We start from the raw sequence: 20,943 nt of genomic DNA, 5'->3' as shown, positions 1-20,943 counted from the left end.
ATTAGAAGACTCATAAACTTTATGTGGAATTCGAAGTACAAAGTTGTACCAAATTTAGTCTGTAAAATAGCACTAAAAGCCAAAGTTCTTCACCTTTGGATCTTACCTCTTGATCTGTTATTATCAGAGATAACAATCATAATAAAACTAATAAATAACATCTAATTATAGCTTTTAGGAACATACGAATTCATCAAAATATACAAAACAGTGCTATATAAATTGTGATATTAAATCTTATTGTATTCATACTGAGATTACATTTATCTTCTATCAAGATAGACAAAAAAGAAAAGTCTGAGTGCTTTGCATAAGTTTTGTTGATAGCAGTATGTGCAACAGGACTTCTCCCCGGCTGATGGCCAATCGGATTGTCAACAGATTCATCAGGTACTGAGGAACACTAACCCCCGGTCAGGCTCTCCTTGAGATACCACAAATGCAAAAAGGAATCTGGTGGAAAAGGTTCTTTCCCTATGGACTTTACATTCTAGAAGGATAAGGCAGACAGACAAAAAACTAACACCAGCCATTTATTTCAATTATTCAGTAAAATCAGCCAGTTTGAGGTGGGGGTGTAGGCAATTATTATATGCAAACAACATGTTTTCCTGCCTGGAAATTTTTCAGCAGTATATAAATTTGAAAGCCCCTTTCTATTCAATTTTTCCTTATTTTTCTGCTTTCTTGGTTTCTCTCGCACCACATCTTCCTCTTCATTGTCCAGATACCTAAAAGATGTTTACTGCATCTGAAGTATGAAAAGGACAAATAAACTTGCTCAAGGACACACAAACACATCCGTGTTCCCATATCTTAGCCTTCTTTATATCTATGTATGAACCGGTGTTCTAATGTCCAGTTGGTGTAAACCTGAGATAGTGACCAGAGAGATTTGTGTGGAGTAGGAGAGGAATGCTTTCCTTCTACATGGGGAGCCCTCAGCGCTCCGTAGTCATGGGGCCCAGGTAATGCACTCACTAGTGCCTTGATGAAGGAGAGGCAATAAATGGATCAGCATGGAATGGACAGACCTCCAGCAAGAAAAAAGAAAAAGTAAATCACCATATAAATTTAAAGAAAATAATTAACTCACTGAATTACAGGAACACTGAGACATGTGGTAAGTCTCCACTTTAATTGCAGAATGTTTTCTGAGATTGCTCTATGCAATGCTGGAAAATACAGAAAACCGGATTGGCTTTATTGCTACAGTGCCAACAGCCTAAGAGGAACCAGAGCTTCCTTTGCTGTGTGGCCCTGGTAAACTCTCAGGTGACAGACTGTCAAAGACATCAAGCCTAGATAGCTCCTAGCAATGATGTTCCTAATGAATACATTGTCCCAAGGAGAAACACTTTTGAAAGGAGATTGTTATTGAGACTCCATAAACCCATTTGTTCTCTGAGCCTTGTGTATAATGACACAGGCTCCATGATTTCAGTTATAATAGCTAGAACCTATGCATCTGTGGTCCAGCTCAGCTCCTTGATTCTCTGATAATCAAGTTCGAGTGTGCCTTGCTGTGCCTTATACATGCACACACATACACACACACACACAATATATATATATGTGTTTCATGTGTATGATCTAAATTACATTATAGGCAATGGGAATGAATGAAACAGCCTGTGTCTATAAAAAGATTAAATATTGGTTTATGGATAATAGTTGTGGTATTATTAGTTCCAGCAACAAGAACATTTCTTCGAACTAGGAACATCCTGAATCAGACAGATATATAGTAGCAAATGATAATTATTTCTTCGCAATTTATTCTGCTGTGACCCAGAAACTTTAAATACATGTAATAGCAAATATTTGTTTCAAATTTTAGCAATATTAATGCCTATGTATATGCAGTGCCAAAATTAAAAATGTCATTGAAGAAGCATCCAAAATATGCAATACGGACTAAAACTAAAATTAATTTAAAACTGTAGAATATTACAGGTTTGCATAAGATTGTGTAGTTAACTCACTGGGCCATGAGCAAAAAATATGCTGAGCAGATGGCTCTGATTCTGGCTTGGAGTTTAGGGTATGGTGGTTCAAGGGTACTGTAGTAGTGTCCTCAGTAGCAAGAAGAACGACAACCTTTTTAATGAATTAGCCTTGGCTGTAATAAAAAAATACATCTAAACTTTATTGATTGATCATTTTACTCTGTTCCAGCACTGTGCATTTTCTAATTTAATCCCAACAGCTCTATAAAACAGCTTTTATCATTATCCACATGTTCAGATGAGGAAATTGAGAAGGAAGTTAAACATCTTAATTTTGGTTATGCAGCTGGTATGTGGTGCAACGTAGCTCCTGATCTTATGCCCTCACCACTGCCAACCTACTCTATCAGTCAGCACATTGATCATCTCCAACGGTAGGCAACTTATTCATACGTATGTAGTCCTGTTACATATTTTTAAAATGGTATACTTTATTTTAAAAAATGAAATTTGAGTCTGCTTTGCATCCTATCTCTAATGTATGTCCACTTTTCCTATAGCTAATGTGACTAAGGGCAGCATCCAGCAAGCTTCTTTGTGTAAAGCTTTTTTCCCTACATTTGGAATGAATGGCTCAGTGGTGTTTTCCTTCAAGAAACCTTTGTTGAGAGCCTATTATGTGTTTGGAAATATAAGGTGAAAACATGAACGAGATACAGATGAGCCTGGCAGAATCTTTAATGCAATAATTTAGATATCACAAATATGAAATAATTTAGAAAACAAGCATAAAAGGGAAGTATGAATAAAATGCTATAGGATTTTAGAAGAGGAAGAGATTACTTTCATAGGAGGAGTTCATGAAGAAAGAGGGCATCGGAGTTTAAGCTTAATAATGGACTAGATTTAGAGAGGCAAAGATGGAAGCACCCTTCTCTGTAAGAGTATCATAGTAAAAGAGTAAAGGCTGAAAAATAGGACTGTTATGGGTTTATCCATGTTAACAATAGCATCACTCACTGAGTACTTTTGGAACATAGACTGTTCTGCATTGTACTTTCATTGCTTCTCAACCCCACAATAACCTTGCAAGATAAATATTAAAGATGTGGAAATTAGAGCTCGGGGAGCTTAAGAGACTTCCCCATGGCAATAGCTTCTCCTAGAAGTCTGGATTCCAACCCACCTCTGACTGACTTGCTACACCACATTGTTTTCCAAAAACTACAAAAAAGTAATTTCACTATTGGGGACAGAATAGTTGAAGGGACATGAAGACACATTTTTGAAAAAGTAAATTGAGTCCTAAGAATAGTATTAAACATATTTATATGTAAAGGATTATTATGAGCTCCTTCTTCATTTAATACAGCAACTCTATGAAGTAGATACTATGACTAATCTCATTTCCAGATGAGAAGTCTGAAGCATAGAGAGAGTACATAAATTTTCCAAGGTTTCAAAACCAGGATTCAAACCCAGGAGTTTAGCATCATAGTTTGGCTCTTAACCACTAGCTGCTGCTCAGATGATGGAGGACTGAGAATGCTAAAAGGCTAATAAGAAAGTTTTTCTTCTGAAATATCAAGAAGCCAGTGATGACATTTGACCCAAAATAACAAAATAAAAGCTTATGCTTCAGAAAAATTATCTCAAGGGCAATATGTGCTTTAGATAAGAAAACGGGGAGCCAATGAAGAGATAATTTTCCTTCCTAGGAAATTAGATTTGCAATCAAGGTAAAAACCATGTTATTATATAGGGGAACAAATACTTGGGTGAGGGATATTTTGAAAATGGAGAAAAGCAGATGTTACAACTCATTAGAAGATACAAGAACCAAGAAAGAGCTAGAAGACATATCTATTTAGAATGACAAGTAGAGTGATGGCAGTATTTTTAAATAGCTTAGCCAAATTGATTTCTGTTATTTAAGTAGGGTTGTATATGAAGCTTAAAAAAAATTCAAGATCCTCTATATCAGCATCTTTATTGGTATATCTTGTTTGCTCAAGAATAATGGGGAGTTACGTTAAGTAACTTGAGTATTACTGTAAGACTTTCATGCATAATTGCTGTAGTAAATACACACTTACTATCAGTACTGTAGCTCCTGTCAATTAATAACCTGTAAATAATAAAAAAGAATCAGATTGTCTATCATAACAGAAGTTTGAAGTATAACTAGGAGCATTACTATAGCCATTTTCAAGAAATGTGAAAATTACTTAATTTTTCACCTAGAATGATCATCTAAATTAATGGGGATTCCTGGGCCAGGAGCCTATATGCCTTGTCATAGTAGATGTCTGGAATGTTCCTCATACTTCCTTGTGTTTTCCAAATGATACAATCCAGTAGAGTTCACCAGACTTGATTCTGAAGAAAGCCTTTTTGTGTAGTGATTCTTATATGTACTATATAGAACATGAACAAGGTAAAGACAACTACCATTTGGATTAATAGCATGTATTCCATTATTGTATTCTTTCTTGAGAGAGAGCTCATGCTGATAGCTAGCATCCTTAAATTCTTGAGATAGTTTCTCCTCTGGATTCCTCCAGGACATCCAGTTGAAAACTGTTCAATTTGGAGTCCCATAATTTTGAGTGATTTTATTGGCTTGTATAAAATCTATCTTGAAAGCTTTTAAACAATAACAAGTCTAGGATATGCAGTACAAAAGGCTCAGGGAATCTGAAGTAGATATTTCTTTTTCATATAGGTGGACAAATGAATGCCTGCATAGGTATTGCATACTTACTGTTAATCAGCTTTTAACAACCCTGGGTATGACTGAGATCTATAAAGACTTTTTACTGTGCCAGAAATCAAAGAACTGGTTTGACAGAAAACCACTGATTTTAGATAAGAGTGCTGATCTTGTATTATATTAACAATGAATTTTTGGCTTCCACCAACTCTCACTTTTCAGTTGACTTTAGAATACCATAATCAGTGTCATGCCAAACAATTAAAAATGGTTGATGACATGTAGAAATTGTATTTTTCTGGTATGCATTTCCACCAGCCTGGACGTTGCCATCATCACCACTCCAAATGGAATCAAAGACTAGTCTTAATAGGGAAGATGTAATTAGTAATTACCTGCTTTTCCCCAAGAGGCCATCAGGAACAATGCCACCTTGCCTTACATGACTCTTGACTGCAGGCTCCTTTACCTATCCTCACCAGAATTTATCCACATAAACTCCTGCACATTTTCTAATCTCCTTCTCTCTGGTCTCCTATGCCCAGTTTGTCACCCTCTAGAACTCTCATCCACCCTCCAAGAATCCCCATAAATTTCCCACTTTTCTTCACAGTCTTTCACTGAGACCATCTGCTACATGCCCGCTAACCATGCTGGTTGTACAGAAGCCTTTCAAGTGTGTCTATTTTTTCTCCTACATTCTGTGATCCACAGATTCTAAGAATGGAACAAGTGTCCTGCTTAATTATCCTTGCTCCCTCAAAGCCCTCATATATTTTGATGTGTGGCCACCAGAAGACATTATCTGCTACCACCTCTCCACCTGTCTCCCTGACACTCCCTCTTATTAATTGAAAATTTGGTCATCTGGGTCACTGTCTTCTTATTGCACCATTTCTCCTGTCATCATTCTTGATGAATTAAAAAACATGGTGGATATTACATATATAATGTATATTCTCTCTATAATATATAGAATATTAACATATGAATATATTTGTACATTTGTGTGTATCTGCGTATACCTCGACATTCCATTTCAGTTCCTTCTCTCATGTTATTACCAATAACTGCTGTACCACTTTCAAACCTGTGATTTGAAGCATCTCACACTCAGACTTCCACTGAGCTTTTCAGTTACTTTTCTCTAGTGCCCACTTTGACAACCCTTCATTCCCATCAAGACGTCCCAGATGTTCATGGCTGTTGCCAATGTCTGACTCTCTATCACCACAGTGTTTTCACTTGTCTCCACTTCTTTGGCTTAGAGTCTGTTCACTCAATCACTCAGCAATTATATGAGGAGTGCATGAAATGTGCCTGATACTTCCCAGCAGTGAATAACTGAGGTAAAATACATGACCTCCTAAAGCCAATGTTTTAGTGATAATGGTCCGTCACTGGGATCATTCATCTTCCTCTATTTCTTTCTTTCTTTCTCCGTTACACTCTTCTGGGAAAATCCTAGCTATGCTTTTATCCAATTATTTGCTGGAGCAGCTGACTATGATTGAAAAGAACAACAAACCCTAATCAACTATTTTCGATTTAAATGTATAACCACAGATTTCAAGTAGTCCTTGGCACTGGAATTCTACATTTTCTTCAATTCATCTTTCTGCTTTCTGAGAAAACAATGTCACCCTTTCTCCTCTAACCTCCAACATCCTGTTCTCCCTCATCATGAAGTTGGTGATCTCACCTTAGTTCCAAGGTAAAATAGAAGCAACAATGACACAAATGTTACTTCATCCCCAAATTCTCCAATCCACATTCTTATCCCCTATTTCACGGGATAAAGCCTTTCTGAGCCTTTCTACACCTACTCCTCCACTTGGCCCTAGATCCCACTCCCCTCACTAATTTAAAGACATTAGTTCTGCAGTTTTATTCTCTCTTTTTTTTCTTCCTACAAAATATTTCCATAAGCATATTAATAATCCAAAATCTCTCTTAAGTAATGTGAAAACACACATATATAGATTTATCTATCTTTTTATCTCTGTCTTTGGCTGTCTCTGTCACTCTCTTTCTCTCTATGTGTGTGTATGTATACCAAATTATTGAATGTTGAATTAGAATGGAGTTTTTTGCCTAGAAAGAAAGTAATTTGAGGGACTAATCAGTGTATAGACATCTAGCTAGCTATCTAGCTGTCAAAAATATGAGGTGATTGTGAAACATGTGACCTTAAAACCCTGAAATTTCACAGCTGAGACAGATTACTCCATGATGCCTGCAGCAATGCCAGCACAGATCCTTGTTATATATGGTATATCTATACATGTGATATGTATCACAATGTATCTATCTATCTGAGAAAGAGAGAGACTTAATCCAAACAGGATCTAGGGAAATATCGCATCTGCTACTATTGTTACATTTCCACATTGCTATTTTGCTACCTACTAAAAACTAGATGCCACAAATAAGTCAAAATAAAAATAGCATTCACTGTGAGGTAAAATCATATTCAATAACAATATAACAATTATAAATTAGTTTGGTTTAACAGGATAACATGGAATATTTTAGAAACAAGAATAGAATTTGCAGTAACCCAGAATAAGAATTCTTAATAATGATGGTACAGGTGAGAAATTTGCATTTCACTCACCTTCACTCCTTCAGTTTCTTGGAGAAAATATTTTTCATTGGCTATAAGTTTTTGTATTGTGTGAGCATCACTGCTGTAACTGAGGCCATGGCTTTTTTTCTTCTTTAAAGATGAAGATCTCCTTGTGTCTTCTTTATTAAGCCTCAAATCCATTTGATAAATTTGGAGTTAAAGGGACTGTAAACCAGATGACAAATGGGGCAGAGGTCAATATTAATACAAAATAATTTCTCTAAAACCAGTGAAAAGAGGAGGAAAAGCAGCATGACATTTTCAGAACTACTGGGGAGAGAATTCCATAATTTACCAAGAGGCAACATGAAATATCTGTCCTGAACTTTGAAAAGTTCACCCATAATTTCATTCATTTTTCACCAAATTTGCTAGTATATATACTAAGTATATGCATTAAGCTTCCTGGATAATGCATGAGCAACATGTTTCAGTAAGATCTAAATAACTATTTCAGAGTTGAGTTAATAACTGGAATAGGGAAAGTAAGACAAAATAACTATAACTAGATTATAAGACAAAAAATGATTATAACAGAAGGTGAAGGCTAGACAAAATGAATAAGACCAAGGTTAGACATCTACACATTATCTTAGAGAGGCTGAGTGACGGTTTAAATGGCTTGTAGGTAGGTGATGGAACAAGAGCAAAAGCTGGCTGTTCCAATGTTATCATGCCAACAGACTGCGTGTGCCCAGAGAAAGCAGAAGAGAGCTCTCATGGCTTCAAATTGTCCTAAATCATTTTCTACTTATGGGCAAGTCTCCCAGACCATTCAAAGGTAAACACCTATTTACAAACAAGTAAGTTTCTGCAGATTTTTTTTTTACTTAAATGGGTGAAAAGTAGAAACTCATTGTGTATCATATTTAGCTCTTCTGAACAAAAGCCCTAGTTCCTAGCTTCATGCTTCTCTCCTAAACCTGGAGTTTGGGAACGCATTGGAAACTCCTCAGACCATCTCAGAAGTCCAGAAGTGCAGCATTACCACTCCAAGGTAGATATATCCCATGGCAAAAAGGTTTTGTAATATTTACAAAGAGTTATTTCGTTATCAAGGCTGATATTTGGCATGATTGCAGGGTCAGAGAGTAAACTACTTTGTATAATATTGTTAACTATCCTCAATCCTTACTAGATTTTTTAAAAAGCTTTTATGATAGGTTTATTTTAAATGTAAATCTAAATGATGAAGGTAGCACTTTAATCTCTTATCAGTTATGTATTTCTGCAAATAAAGATTAAGAGTTTACAAGTAAAGGGATGTTTCCTGGGGGATGGGAAGAGAGAAGCATTGACAGTGGATAAAATCACCTTTATTTTCATGAAGGTCAAAGAGCTCTCAGAACAGAGGCTTGCATTTAATTTAGACCAAAATATCCAGATGAAAAGCAAAATGTTCAATAACATCACAATCACATAGGCAATATAGGATTAGAGGGGAAAGTAACGAGTATTTAACTTTTCTTCTAGATTTTTGTCAGTATACAATCATAGTCATAATACAATAATTACCACAGAAGCTGGAACATGTCAGTGTTGTTAATTCAAGTTTTGGAAATATAGAAGTCATATTAAGATAAAAGTGATATAATACTTGCAGGTTAGAAGCACATTGATGATATACATCTAATAAGTCCAATGTCCCCATTAAACTTAGAAATCCTTTAAGCATTTTTCTGTTAAATATATTAAGTCATGAATAGAGAGGAAAAACAGTAAGAATTTCAGAAGCTACAACACAGATGGAGGAAAGATGAATTCTAAAAACTGAGAAGACAAATCCTAAGTATGCAGAAGGGAAAGCTCAAAGTCAATATAATTCTTTCTTTCTCTAAAATATTTTTGAAAGCATCAGGAAATTCCTCCAGTAATTAGAGAAGGAGGGACACTAATGAAAGGAAGACTTGGGTGAAAGCTATTTGAGTAAATGTTAGATCTTTAAATGCCTCCGAGACTCCATGCTTCCTTCCCTCCAATGCTAGTAGAATAATGGAATTTTGTTTTCTAAGTAGAAGAGAAGATAAAATCTTTGTCCTAAGAATCTATGGAAGTAGTTAAAGCCATGAATTTCCTATTGAAAATAGGGTCATTAGCACCTTTACACATACTCACTGCTGCATCTTAGCTTTGTACTCCCTTTTCAAAGTCCAGAATGCTGGTAGCCAGAACTTTATTCTCTATAGACAAGAGATGAAAGAATAGTCTCTGGAAAAATTGATAGTCTCAGAGGAAATACTTAAGATACTGACCTGGGCACTCCCCCACAAATATGTTTAAACATACAAGTTTCAAGAAGTATATCACTCTGGGCCCTTTGCTTTCAAGGTACCAGAAGATATCCTTCAACAAAATAAGCTGGTAAACTAAGAGAGAGTGGGCCACAAAGTACAGAAAAGGAGATCCAACAGAACAGGGTAGTAAATGGGTAACAAAGAAAAGGAAAGCACAAGATGCTAAGCTATGTACCAGACATGAAGGGTGACCAGTCCATTGGAGTGGTGTGACTCAAAGGATATGCATGCTGAAGGCTATCATCACCAGGCCTTTTGCTCTTGTGTCATTTTCCAATCTGACAAAATTATCCATGTACATGATCCAGTAAAATCAGAGAATAAGTGAAGAAAGGATAAGGAACCAGGAAAGCCAACCTAGAGGAAAGGCAAAGAGAATTGCAAGGATGAAGTAAAGGACATTCTGTGCTGGCAAGTGGGCAGCAGATAGAAGAGTAGATGTCTCCAGGCAGAACACAGGCAACAAAACATGACAACTTATGGATGGCCTGATATGACTGACATTGTTGACGATTGTACTAAGAGGTTACTGTAAGGTATGGGATGTATTAGCAACAGATACGAATAAAACTAAGAAGGAAAAAAAAGTAAGCAATGCTATATAGTTACAGTAAAATACAATATTCATCATGAATATAATGATATTGACAGTAAATAATGATTTAACAAAAAATATTGATTGGATGGGGAAGTGATAGCTTAAAGAATGGCAATGCTTACAAAATGTATAGCCAAAAAACAGTCACTTAAATATCCTTCCTATTACTTTGATTTGTCAGTATTGTTAATATTAGTATTATTTTCTTTCTAGGGGAATTTTAATCATGTGTTTAATGCCTTTATAATCAGCCTCATTATATCTGGCAATAGGAAAAGAAGACACAGCAGTATGTTGAAATGCATCTGACTTAATATTAATGGACCAATATATTCAAAGATTAATGGTGCAATCATAAATGCATTTATTTAACACATGTTAATTGTGTGCCTACTATGTGCTGGGCCTTGTTCTAGATACTAGACAAGAAAGAAAACAAATATCTTGGTCTCATGAAAATTAAAAAAATGGACAATAACAAAAGTTGACTGCTCATAACTGTTACAAAGAGCAAAAAGAGGACAATGATAAACCAGAATCACAGAGGATGCAGAGTATCACATTACACCAAAAGTAAACACACATAGCCTGATGAAGTCATTGATCACCACATAATTACCTGTAGAGAATAAGTGTACAGAATGTCTTACAATAAGAAGATTTGGCAGGTAAGTGATTTCTTTATAATACATGATATCCAAAAATAAGATGAACTTTTAAAGGTAAGAGGCCCTTTCTCTGTTGGTTCAATTCCACCAAGACCCATGTCATTCAAAAACAAACCAAAGTAGATGGTTTATTTTGAATCTTAGGCTAGGCATCTGTATGGTTTGCTAAAGCTAAAATACCACACATTAGGTGGCTTAAATAACAGAAATTTATTGTCTCACAGTTCTGGAGGCTAGAAGCCTAAAATCAAGGTACTGATAGGGTTGGCTCCTTCTGGAGCTGAGAGGGGAGATGTGCTCCAGCCTGCTCTCCCTGGCCACATTCTCCTGTGTGTGTGAATATCTCTTTACATTGTCTGGCCTCCATGTGTGTCTGTCTGTGTCCAAATTTCCCATTTTATAAGGATGCCAGATATAGTGGATCAGGACCCATCCAAATGATTTCATCCTCTGAAAAGTCCTTATCTGAGTCATATTCTGAGTTATTGGCATTTAAGACTTCAACATATCTTTTTTTGGGAAACACAATTTAACCATAACAGCATTTTAGACTGACCAACTGCTTAGACCTGAATTATTGTCATTGTTCCAGGCCTATGAAACCTCAGGTTTTGTCTCACACCCATCCTCTAACAGTTTTTCCATACCAGTGCATTCCACATACTCCTGTGATAGGAGACCCTCAGGAGAACCAGTTCAGTTAGAATAAAACCCAGTGCTACTCTTGGCACTCAGCAGCCCCTCTCTTGGGGACCTGGATCCCATTTCCTATGTCAGTGAAATGGGCTCGAGCCCTTCAGTGAAGGAATTTAGTTCTCAGTTAGGCAAATGACTTCCCAACGCCAGTTACCTCCAGTCACCAGGATTTCTACCACCACATCCCTCCTATGGGTTGTCATAGAAACTGGTTACTCAAAATCCTCAATCCTTTTGACATGGACATAGGTACTTAGTATTCCATCCTTACCATGACTTGATTTCAAACTCATCCCCAAATAGCTTAGAAAGTTGAGCTCCATCAGCACCTTAGGCCCGAGTCCATGCCTGTATAATAGAGTGCAGTGCAAAATGCTGCACAGAGATTCTAGATGATATTTATTTTAAATCACTTTTTAAAATCCAGTTTTGAAAAAAGTAATTGATTTGTAGATATACAAAATCTATATACAAATATCTATACATACTATCTATTAGGGTATAATAATAATTATACCAAATATGGAGTAAAAGAAAATAAAAATCAAGTGAGGAAACTTCCTAAAAATAATCTTATCTAATAATTCAAACAAGGCTGGAATTTCCTTTTAGGTATATGGAAATGCCCAAGTCATTCTGATTTTCTCTCTATCCACACCAAAGAAAGCGTAGTATTGTACATACGTGGAGAGGTTACATATTTACTTGTATTGAATAGATATTATGTTTAAGGTATCTCATCTTCAGGAATTTCTGAAAAGGGGATTTTATTACCCTTGTTCTCTAATTTCATTTCCTACCACTTCTGGGCCGAATTATGTTTCCTCAAAGTTCATTTTGAAGTCCTAATCCTTGGCACCTTCGATTGTGACTGTGATTGTGATTTGGAGGTAAGACTGTTAAGGAGATAATTAAGGCTAAATGACTGTCGTGAGAATGGGGCCTTAATCCAATCTGACTGGTGTCTTTATAAGAAGAGGAAGATGCACCAGGGATGTGTGTATGCAGAAGAAAGGCCATGAGAGGACACAGTGAGAAGGAGACTATCAATCAGCAAGCCAAGGAGACAGGCCTCAGGAGTAACCAAGCTGCCAGCCCCTTCACCTTAGACTTCAAGCCTTCCATCTTGTGAGAAAATAAGTGTTTGTTGCTTAAGCCACCCAGTCCGTGGCATTTTGTTGTGGTGGCCCTAGCACACAAATACACCACCCAAAGGCCATTTATAAAAATAAAAGCAAAAAGGCCTTACTAAGTAATATCATTTGGGTTTTAATGTTTTCCAACTTTAAAATTGCATTCTGTGTATGAAGAAATGAGCTGTACATTGTCCTGGTCACAGTCTCTATTCTCACATCTCATTACTCAAATAATGAAATCTGTTTGTGGATGATTCAAGACGTGAGTAGGATTTCTTGCTGTAGAGCTCAGTGAATATTATTTCAGTACTGCAGCTTTAGTTCTTCTTTTCTTGTCTTTTCCTGTGTCTCCTTTTGCTCCATCTCTGCAAGCTTTCCCAGTCTTCTGCAGTATTAAATAGACACCTAAATTCCTGTGGTCTAAGGTTTTTCATAATGTGATGGAGTCCCTGCTGCTGTGAGATGAAGATGACCCGAGACGGTACAGATAGAAAAGAATCCTTTTAACAAGGCAGTTTGGAAGACCCAGTCCAGAGCAGTCACCGAGGGCAAATCCTTTGGTCTGTGTTTCTCAAAATTTAATGTACTTAAGACAACCAGGGGATCTCAGTTAAAATGCAGTCAACTTTAGTAGGTTTGGGATGGGTCTGAGATTCTGCATTTCTAACAAGTTTCCTGATTATGTCAGTGCTGCTAGTTTGTAAACCACACTTTGAGAAGTAAAAGAGTAGGCATTTCCTGGAGCCACAGCCTCTCCTTCACGTCTCTGAGCTACCAGTGAGTAAACTGCTAAGGGCCTAAGGGTGGCCTGATGACTTGATATAATTAGTGTAGCCTTTGTAAGTGAACAGGTTGCAGGTAGAATGCAACAGATCCTTGACAGGATGTGGTGTCACCATCTTTCCCACCTGACAAAAACTGAGATAAGTCAGTTGGGACTATAAGAGAATTCTCTCTCTACTTCCCAACTGCAAATTAAAATTAGAGTTTGGGATGGTGTGGTTGTCTACAGGCTTTCAATTTATTTAACTATTAGCAAAACTTACAATGAAGAAAGATTTCTTATTTTTTCATAAAGTCCTAACCTTCAAAGGCAGCACATGAGCCTAGAATAGAAATTATGGGGATTGGTGACACAGGAGAAAAAGATCAGCTGAAGGGTGGAGATTTGAACTTAAGTCAGGCTAGAAAGAGAGATGAACCTGGCTTCCCAAAAGAGGAAATCACATTTATCACAACTGAAAATAAAGGCTAATGGCTCAGAGGGCATGAGAGAGCAATAGGAGTAACTCAGGGCAGCAAAGGGCTGTGACGACTTTGTCAAAGTTTTATATATTTGAGAGCTGAAATAATTTTGAAAACTGCTGGGCCTGGTATTTCTTTATATAAAAATGTTTCTCAAACTCCACCCCCTGCCACCAAATTATGGTATGCTGGGAAACCCTGTCTTTACCGAGACAAAAGCCATAAGGAAGAATTTTTGGGGTTATATCTGTGTGTATAAGATGATTGCTGTGTCCAAAACCACTAGTTGAAGGTGATTAACAGTCAGTTGTTTCAAGACTGGATACACCTATATTTTGGGGCCATGATATAAGTCACTAGGGTAGGTGCTGGGGATAAACATTTATGAATCAGATATAGTCCTAGTCCCCAGAAATTCACAGTGCAGCGAGAGCAGGATATACAGGGAGCTAAGTGCTATCGGTTGCTGCAGAACTGACTATACTGGGGATTCAATTCACTCATTTTGGTGAATAGGGAAGGTTTCTTTAAGCATTTAACTATGAAACTGCTTCTTAAAGGATAAGTAGGAGTTAAACAAGGGAAGATCTGGGAAGAATATTACAGGTTGAGAGGTCAGGGTATGGTGGTGGGAGCATGGGGAACTGTAGGCTTTGTAAAAACAGAGTAAGTGGGAATGGCTACGAGAAGCTGTAGCAGATGATTCTGAAGAGAAAAGCTGAACAGGGACAGTGAAGGCTGATGTGTTCCATGATGAGTTTAGACTGCATGCTAGTGGTATTTGGCAGGCATCGGTTGGAAGTAACAGAATGACGTGACTAGACTTTTAAGTGAAAGATGTACTTTGATGACAGTATGGGAAATGGATTGAAAAGACAAGACTGGAGAAGAGAAATCACTTAGAACACTGCTAGAGTTACCAGGTGATAAATGTAGGCAATCTAGCTAATAAGCAAACAGAAGTGGAGGTGGACAGAGTGGATGGACACTGGGAAGATAGAATTTTCAAAACTTAGTGTTTTGAGTTGTGGCTCAGTGCAAGAGGGAGGGTGATACGGAAGAACATGTGGACACATCCAGATTCCTGGCTTGAGAACCAATATCTGTGTAAACAGTTTTCTTTTCAAAACTTAGTTTGAAATATATTAAACCAGATAATGGAAAACTCACGATTTTGAGCCATTCAGCTAAGAAATAGTAAATAACCTGTGATATAATGAGTTATAAGAAATATGTATAAATACATATTTCCCAGGTATATTTGGTCTTCATTCACAGTTTCTGAAAACATCACAGAGTTTTAAAGGTGAAATAGTGTTTTGTCATGTTAATGAGAAACTTTTGTACCCCCACCCAAGGGCAGAGGCTATAGTCTGAAACAGCCAATGGCCAATAATTTAGTCAATCATGTCTATGCAATGAAGCCCTCACAGAAGCCCTTGAGAAGAGCTTTTTGCTCCCTCTCTGCTCCACCTGCTCTGCTCAGTTGGATCCTGCTTTGTGTTCAGAGAGTTTCTATGCTTGGGGAGCCAGAATGCTTCCATGTGCCACTGAGCCAGGCCCCAAGCCCCATGAGGATAGAAGCTCCTTTAATAAGGACCTTGCCCTGTGTCTATCTTCATCTGGCTGTTAACTTGTATCCTTTAGGATATCCTTTTTTAAATTGGTCGAAGTAAGTGTTTTCCTCAGTTCTGTGAGCTGCTCTAACAAATTAGTTGAACCTAAGGGGGAGGTCATGGGAACCTCCAATCTGTGTAGCCAGCTAGTAAGTCAGAAGCGCAGGTAACTACCTGGGGCTTGTGACCAGCATCTGGAGTGGGAGATGGAGGGCAGTCTTGTAGGATGGAACCCTTTACTTGGGATCAGGTGCTGTCTCCGGGAAGATAGCATCAGAATTGAGTTGTGTTCTCCAACACCCTGGTGTTTGAGAATTGCTTGGTGTAAGTATGTGTGGGAAGACCCCCTCCCACATATTTACACACATTGGAATTGGGTCTGGGTACCTGAATGAAGTTATACTATTATTACTGTTGTGTATAGTATTGTTACTGTTATACATTTATGTAGGGAAAAAATACACCATTGCTTTTGGTGTTGGATGAAAAGAAATCACATAGCCCAACATTGTAAGATAAAAGCATTGCCAAATTAGTACAGTCCGTAAAAATGTTTGTGAAGCTAGCATTTACAAAAATTTCATCATAGTGGGGTGGCTTTTATTCATTTTTCTAAGTCATTTCAGCTCTGGTTGGAAGGATAGGAAAATCTTAACAGCCCCAGGACAATTTCATTTGAAAGAAATAATTGAGATATAGCTATCTGCAATAATCAAGAATTATGGAAGGAAACATCAGCTAAAATCAAAAGTAACTAAACTGCATCTGCTTCAGGAGATCAAAGTGTGATGTTAGCTCTCATTTTTTAAATTCAGGTTCTCAGTTTGGGTAATCAGGCAATAGATACCATTGATTCTTTGGTTAAATATTCTGAATGATATTACATAGTATTTTCCTGAAATTTAGATGACAATATTTTCTCTATCATGAATTTCACACTTAATCACCAAAGCACCTTTGTATCATCTTTGATGATCTACTTCAGCTCATTTCCTCACTCCTCACCATATACTTCAGTGCAGTGCTTCTTGCTGTTCCTGAAAAATGCCAGCGAATTACACATTTTCACAACCCTGGGCCTTTGCTGATACGTTTCTCTTTCTCCAGAATTGCTTTTACTGCTTTGCCTTCCACCTTACCACAATCAGGTCTCCTTTTAAATGTTCTCAGTCCTTCCTCTTACACCACACAGGTGAGCACTGAGTGCATCCTCACCAGGCTCCCACAACAAAGTGAATGTGACTATTTTATAGGCTTCATATCACTGTTTTACATTTGTTTACAGATCTGTCTCTCATTCTTGACTTCAGATGCATGAGGACAGGAACTACAGCTAATTCCCTGAGGTATCTTCAGCCCTAGCAACTGGGCTTTGGTTCTGGCATAAAACTTATGTTTATCAAATGTTTATAAAATGAATTGGTATGAGATTGTTGCTTAGGACTCTTATGAAGACCAACACTACAATGTATGATCTCTGAATTTTATTCTCTGGACAACTTAAAATTAACAGAAGAAATGTGTAATGGTGTATGGGGAAGTTGGGGTTCCTATGGCCAGGATCCTCACTGAACTTAAACCACCTGATGATGTAACTGGGGTGTTGCTGGCCTGCCGCTTCCACACCTGTAGGCAATAAGCTATTTTTGAGCTATATAGAGAGCTTGGCCCAGTGCTCTGGGCGGAGGTGAGAGATGCTAGTGCTCGACCTACCACCAGGAGAACAAGCTGGGTAATAAACCCTTTCACCCCAAAGAACGTTTTGCTGTCCATTTCTTTGGTCACATTGAATCCATAGCGAACTTGCCCAAGGCTGAAACCCATTGGCAAGACATGGTACCTTTAAAAAGAGACATTGTTTAGCTTCAGATAAATGCAATAGGGTAGCTATTTAGGGACATAATTCTCATAGTTAAAGCCACCAACCAGGGTTATAACTTTATAGGCCTCTAATTGAGAGACAGACAAATCAGAAACTCTCTTTTTGTAAAAAGCCAGCTTTCAATTTAGGAAAGATGATGAACCATTAATCCTTTTGATGTAAACTTTTTTGGCACAGATGAAGTTTTCTCCAAAGAAGGGTAAAATAACAACACAAAAAAAACAAACACAGGCTTTATCTCTTCTGTGCTGATAATGATCTTTCTTGTCAAGTTCAGAATGGTTGCAGAGTAATTGGCTGTGTTTGCTAATTTAATTTAAGAAAACCACTTATCTGCCTCATCATTAGCATAATAGAGTTTCCCCACAGCTCTGTAGAAATTGAACTAAATGGGGGGAAAAAGGTGTTTTGAGGAGATGGCATCAGAGGCAATGAATTGTAAGGAAGCAGAAAATTACACATGCTGATTAAATTACCTTTTCTTGAAAGAAACCAACCCCATCAGTAGGAAATGCTTCACTAGTGGCATCTGCTTCCTAGGGCAGCTGACAAGAGTATGTAGCATCTATAGAAGTTAAAAGAAAAAAAGGAAAGTTAAGGTGCAATACAGAGACTCTGAAGATTGAAAAGTTGTTATGGGAAATGTACTGGTTCTCTCAGGGAACTGTTGAGCAGACTGGGAGTACTGACTCTAAGGCTGTTTGCTATGCATTGTGATGAAAGCTAAAGTCCAAGCAGAGAAGCATTAGAGAAAGACTTTTTGTACTACTTAATCTGTGGAAGACAATCTATAAGGCCCACTGTAGGGAAAATGGAAGTTCCATGGCCAGGATTCTTACCTGATCCTAATTTAGTCACTGTGTATGTACAATGATGTAATACTTAGCCTACTGTACAGGTACATTCTTGCATACCTGTTGGTGACAAGCCATTATTGCCTGTGTGGCTATAAAAAGAGCTTGGCCTGGTGTTGAGGCAGAGGAGAGAAGAGCATGGAGTGGAGGCTGAACCTAGAGCACAGGAAGCACCTTAGACAGACTTGCTATTAGAAGACTGCCCTAGAGGTGGATGGCATTCTAGTGCTTAACTTACTACCAGGAGTATAAAGCTTGGCACGAACCCCTTTTTATTCCCAAAGTTTTGCAGTCATTTTTTGGTCCCACTGAATCTAGAGTGAACTTGCCTGAAGCTACCCCTGATAAGGAAAATATTCAACACAGCCGACAAGGTTGGCCGAAAACCCTCACCCCTCCACTTTCCTTTCCCTCCTCTGGGCTCTTCGTTGGCAAGGTCAGCAGCATACTCCCAGCCCCCCTCCCCTCACTCCTCTGGGCTCTCACTCTTCCGGGCTCCTCTTTTGCTCTTCTTGCTGCACACGCCGAAATGATAAATCGCTCCCCTTGCTTGTGCTTGGGGCTTAGACCTTTAGAGATTACTTTCCTCTGAGCCCTCCAGTGTAAAATAAACCTCTACCCTCCAAGACCTCTGAGTGCCACTTGGTTCTCCTGTCCATATTCACTAAGGATGTGTTTTTGCTGCTCCCTCTCCACATCCCTTTTGTTTTACCAGGTGTTCCTATCTTCTGCTAAAGCTTACATTCTCTTGAGCTCCCTATTGGGAAGACTCCACAACCTGCTTCCTTGTGACAAGGTGCTTCAGGAGGAAGCTGAGTAATGACTGCCTAGGTAACATTATTTCTGAAACATAGGTAAATTGTCTTCATTAAAATAATTTATTCTTCCTGGGCTTGGTTCTTGGCAGAGCTCTTAATTTATCAGCTCTGGGAAAAAAGATACAAAAAATCTCTAAGAGGAAATACCCTTACCATTTTCCTTCTTTTAAGTCCACCCAAGTCAAACAATAACTGTGGAGGACAGAAGCAGGAAAGGGAGGTGGGCTTGGGAGCACGAAGATGAGTCTGTGAGGGCGGGGTGGGGGGGTGGGCAGGCTAGTTTCCAAGAAAACCTGATAGGTGATGTTATGTGTTGGGAGTCTCATGACCATCTAAAGTTGGAGTGCTCATGGAATCATGTAGATAAAGAATATCAGTGGATCAAATAGCAACTGATGGACTTAGACACTGAAAAAAAGGCAGGTGGGCACTTGTTTTGTGCTGCTCTCAGCCTATCAATAACCAGTGTTAATTGAACCTGCCCTCGTGGTTATTGCTATGGTTGCAAGATGGTCTTCAGCAACAACCATCAGGAAACTTTGAAAAAATAGAGGTTTATTAGTTGTAAGACCTGGGCTCACACAGTACACCTGGGCCCACACTGCAAGTACACAGGTGGGGAAGGAGAGAGTGTGCCATGTGCAAGGGCCAGTGGCTCTGTTTTTATTGGGATTGAGTGTCAGGGCCTAGAGTTTTGCGGACTTGCTCTTTATTGGTGAATTTAAAACATATGAGCTCAAATTTAAAGAGCAGGAAGAAAAAAGACAAGTAGCACAAATGGTTACTTAATAAAATCAAGCAAGATCCCTAAAACAAAGGAAGCTCAAACAGGGAACTTCACCTGCATCTTTAGTTCAGTGGCCAGTAATATGTTTATTCAACATAGCCATCTTTGAAGTGGATGTCTCTTTCAAATGATTATCTCTGACTAAAGCTTAAATCAGGTATTTGCATTGCAAAACAGGAAAAAAGAAAAGACTTTACATTACTGCAGGGAATTAAGGCCAACAAGAAGAAATGAAGTGTAGGGATAAAGGAAACTAGCCTTTCTGGAATACCTATAATGAGCCATACATGGTTTTTCTCATTTAATCTTCCCTGTAACTCAATGGGGTATAAATATAATTAAGATCTGTTGTGTATAAGGACACTGTTTTTCAAAGAGATTAAGTAAATTTCTCAAAGTCAGAAGGCTAATAAGATTCAGAACCAGAATTCAGACTTTGAAGACTGCCTGACTTTAAAGTCAAGTGATTTCTATTATAAGCTTTTCTGAGGAAATCGGGGATATATATTTACAAGTGAACAAAAATGCCAGTGATGGTGTATGGCCCATCTCAGGCCTGCAAGTACAAATGGTTACGTCCACTAGAGGAAAAGAAAGGAGTAAGAGTTGATATAACAACTGCATCCTCAGTGTGAATTTATGATAAATCAGTTTACTTGATCAGATGTTAAAAAGCATAAAGACACTGACCCAATGAGATGGAAAAGATATGAAACACACATATACACACAGACACACAGACACAAGCTACTTTGAAGTAAATCGCCCACTTTTCCCCAAAAATGATTGAAAAATTAGGATGGACTAAAGCTTTATTCTAGATAAGAATATAGAGATATATCAAATATAAATATAGGAAGCTATGCATTTAATATTTAATAAAATAAATTAGGGATACCTTTAGAATAAAAATGTGTTCTGTGACTCAGGGAAGAGTAACCTTATAAAGTTGGATTTTGTTCAGTGTTCATCAATAAGTAGTTGAACTAACACAGACAGTGATAGGGCCTGGACTGGTCAAGGTAGTGGTGGGGGCCCTCTGTTCCTCTCCTATTGGC

Source organism: Manis pentadactyla, chromosome 12 (assembly GCF_030020395.1).
Source record: "Manis pentadactyla isolate mManPen7 chromosome 12, mManPen7.hap1, whole genome shotgun sequence".
Classification (NCBI taxonomy): domain Eukaryota; kingdom Metazoa; phylum Chordata; class Mammalia; order Pholidota; family Manidae; genus Manis; species Manis pentadactyla.
Note: the sequence above shows the minus strand (reverse complement) of the source record.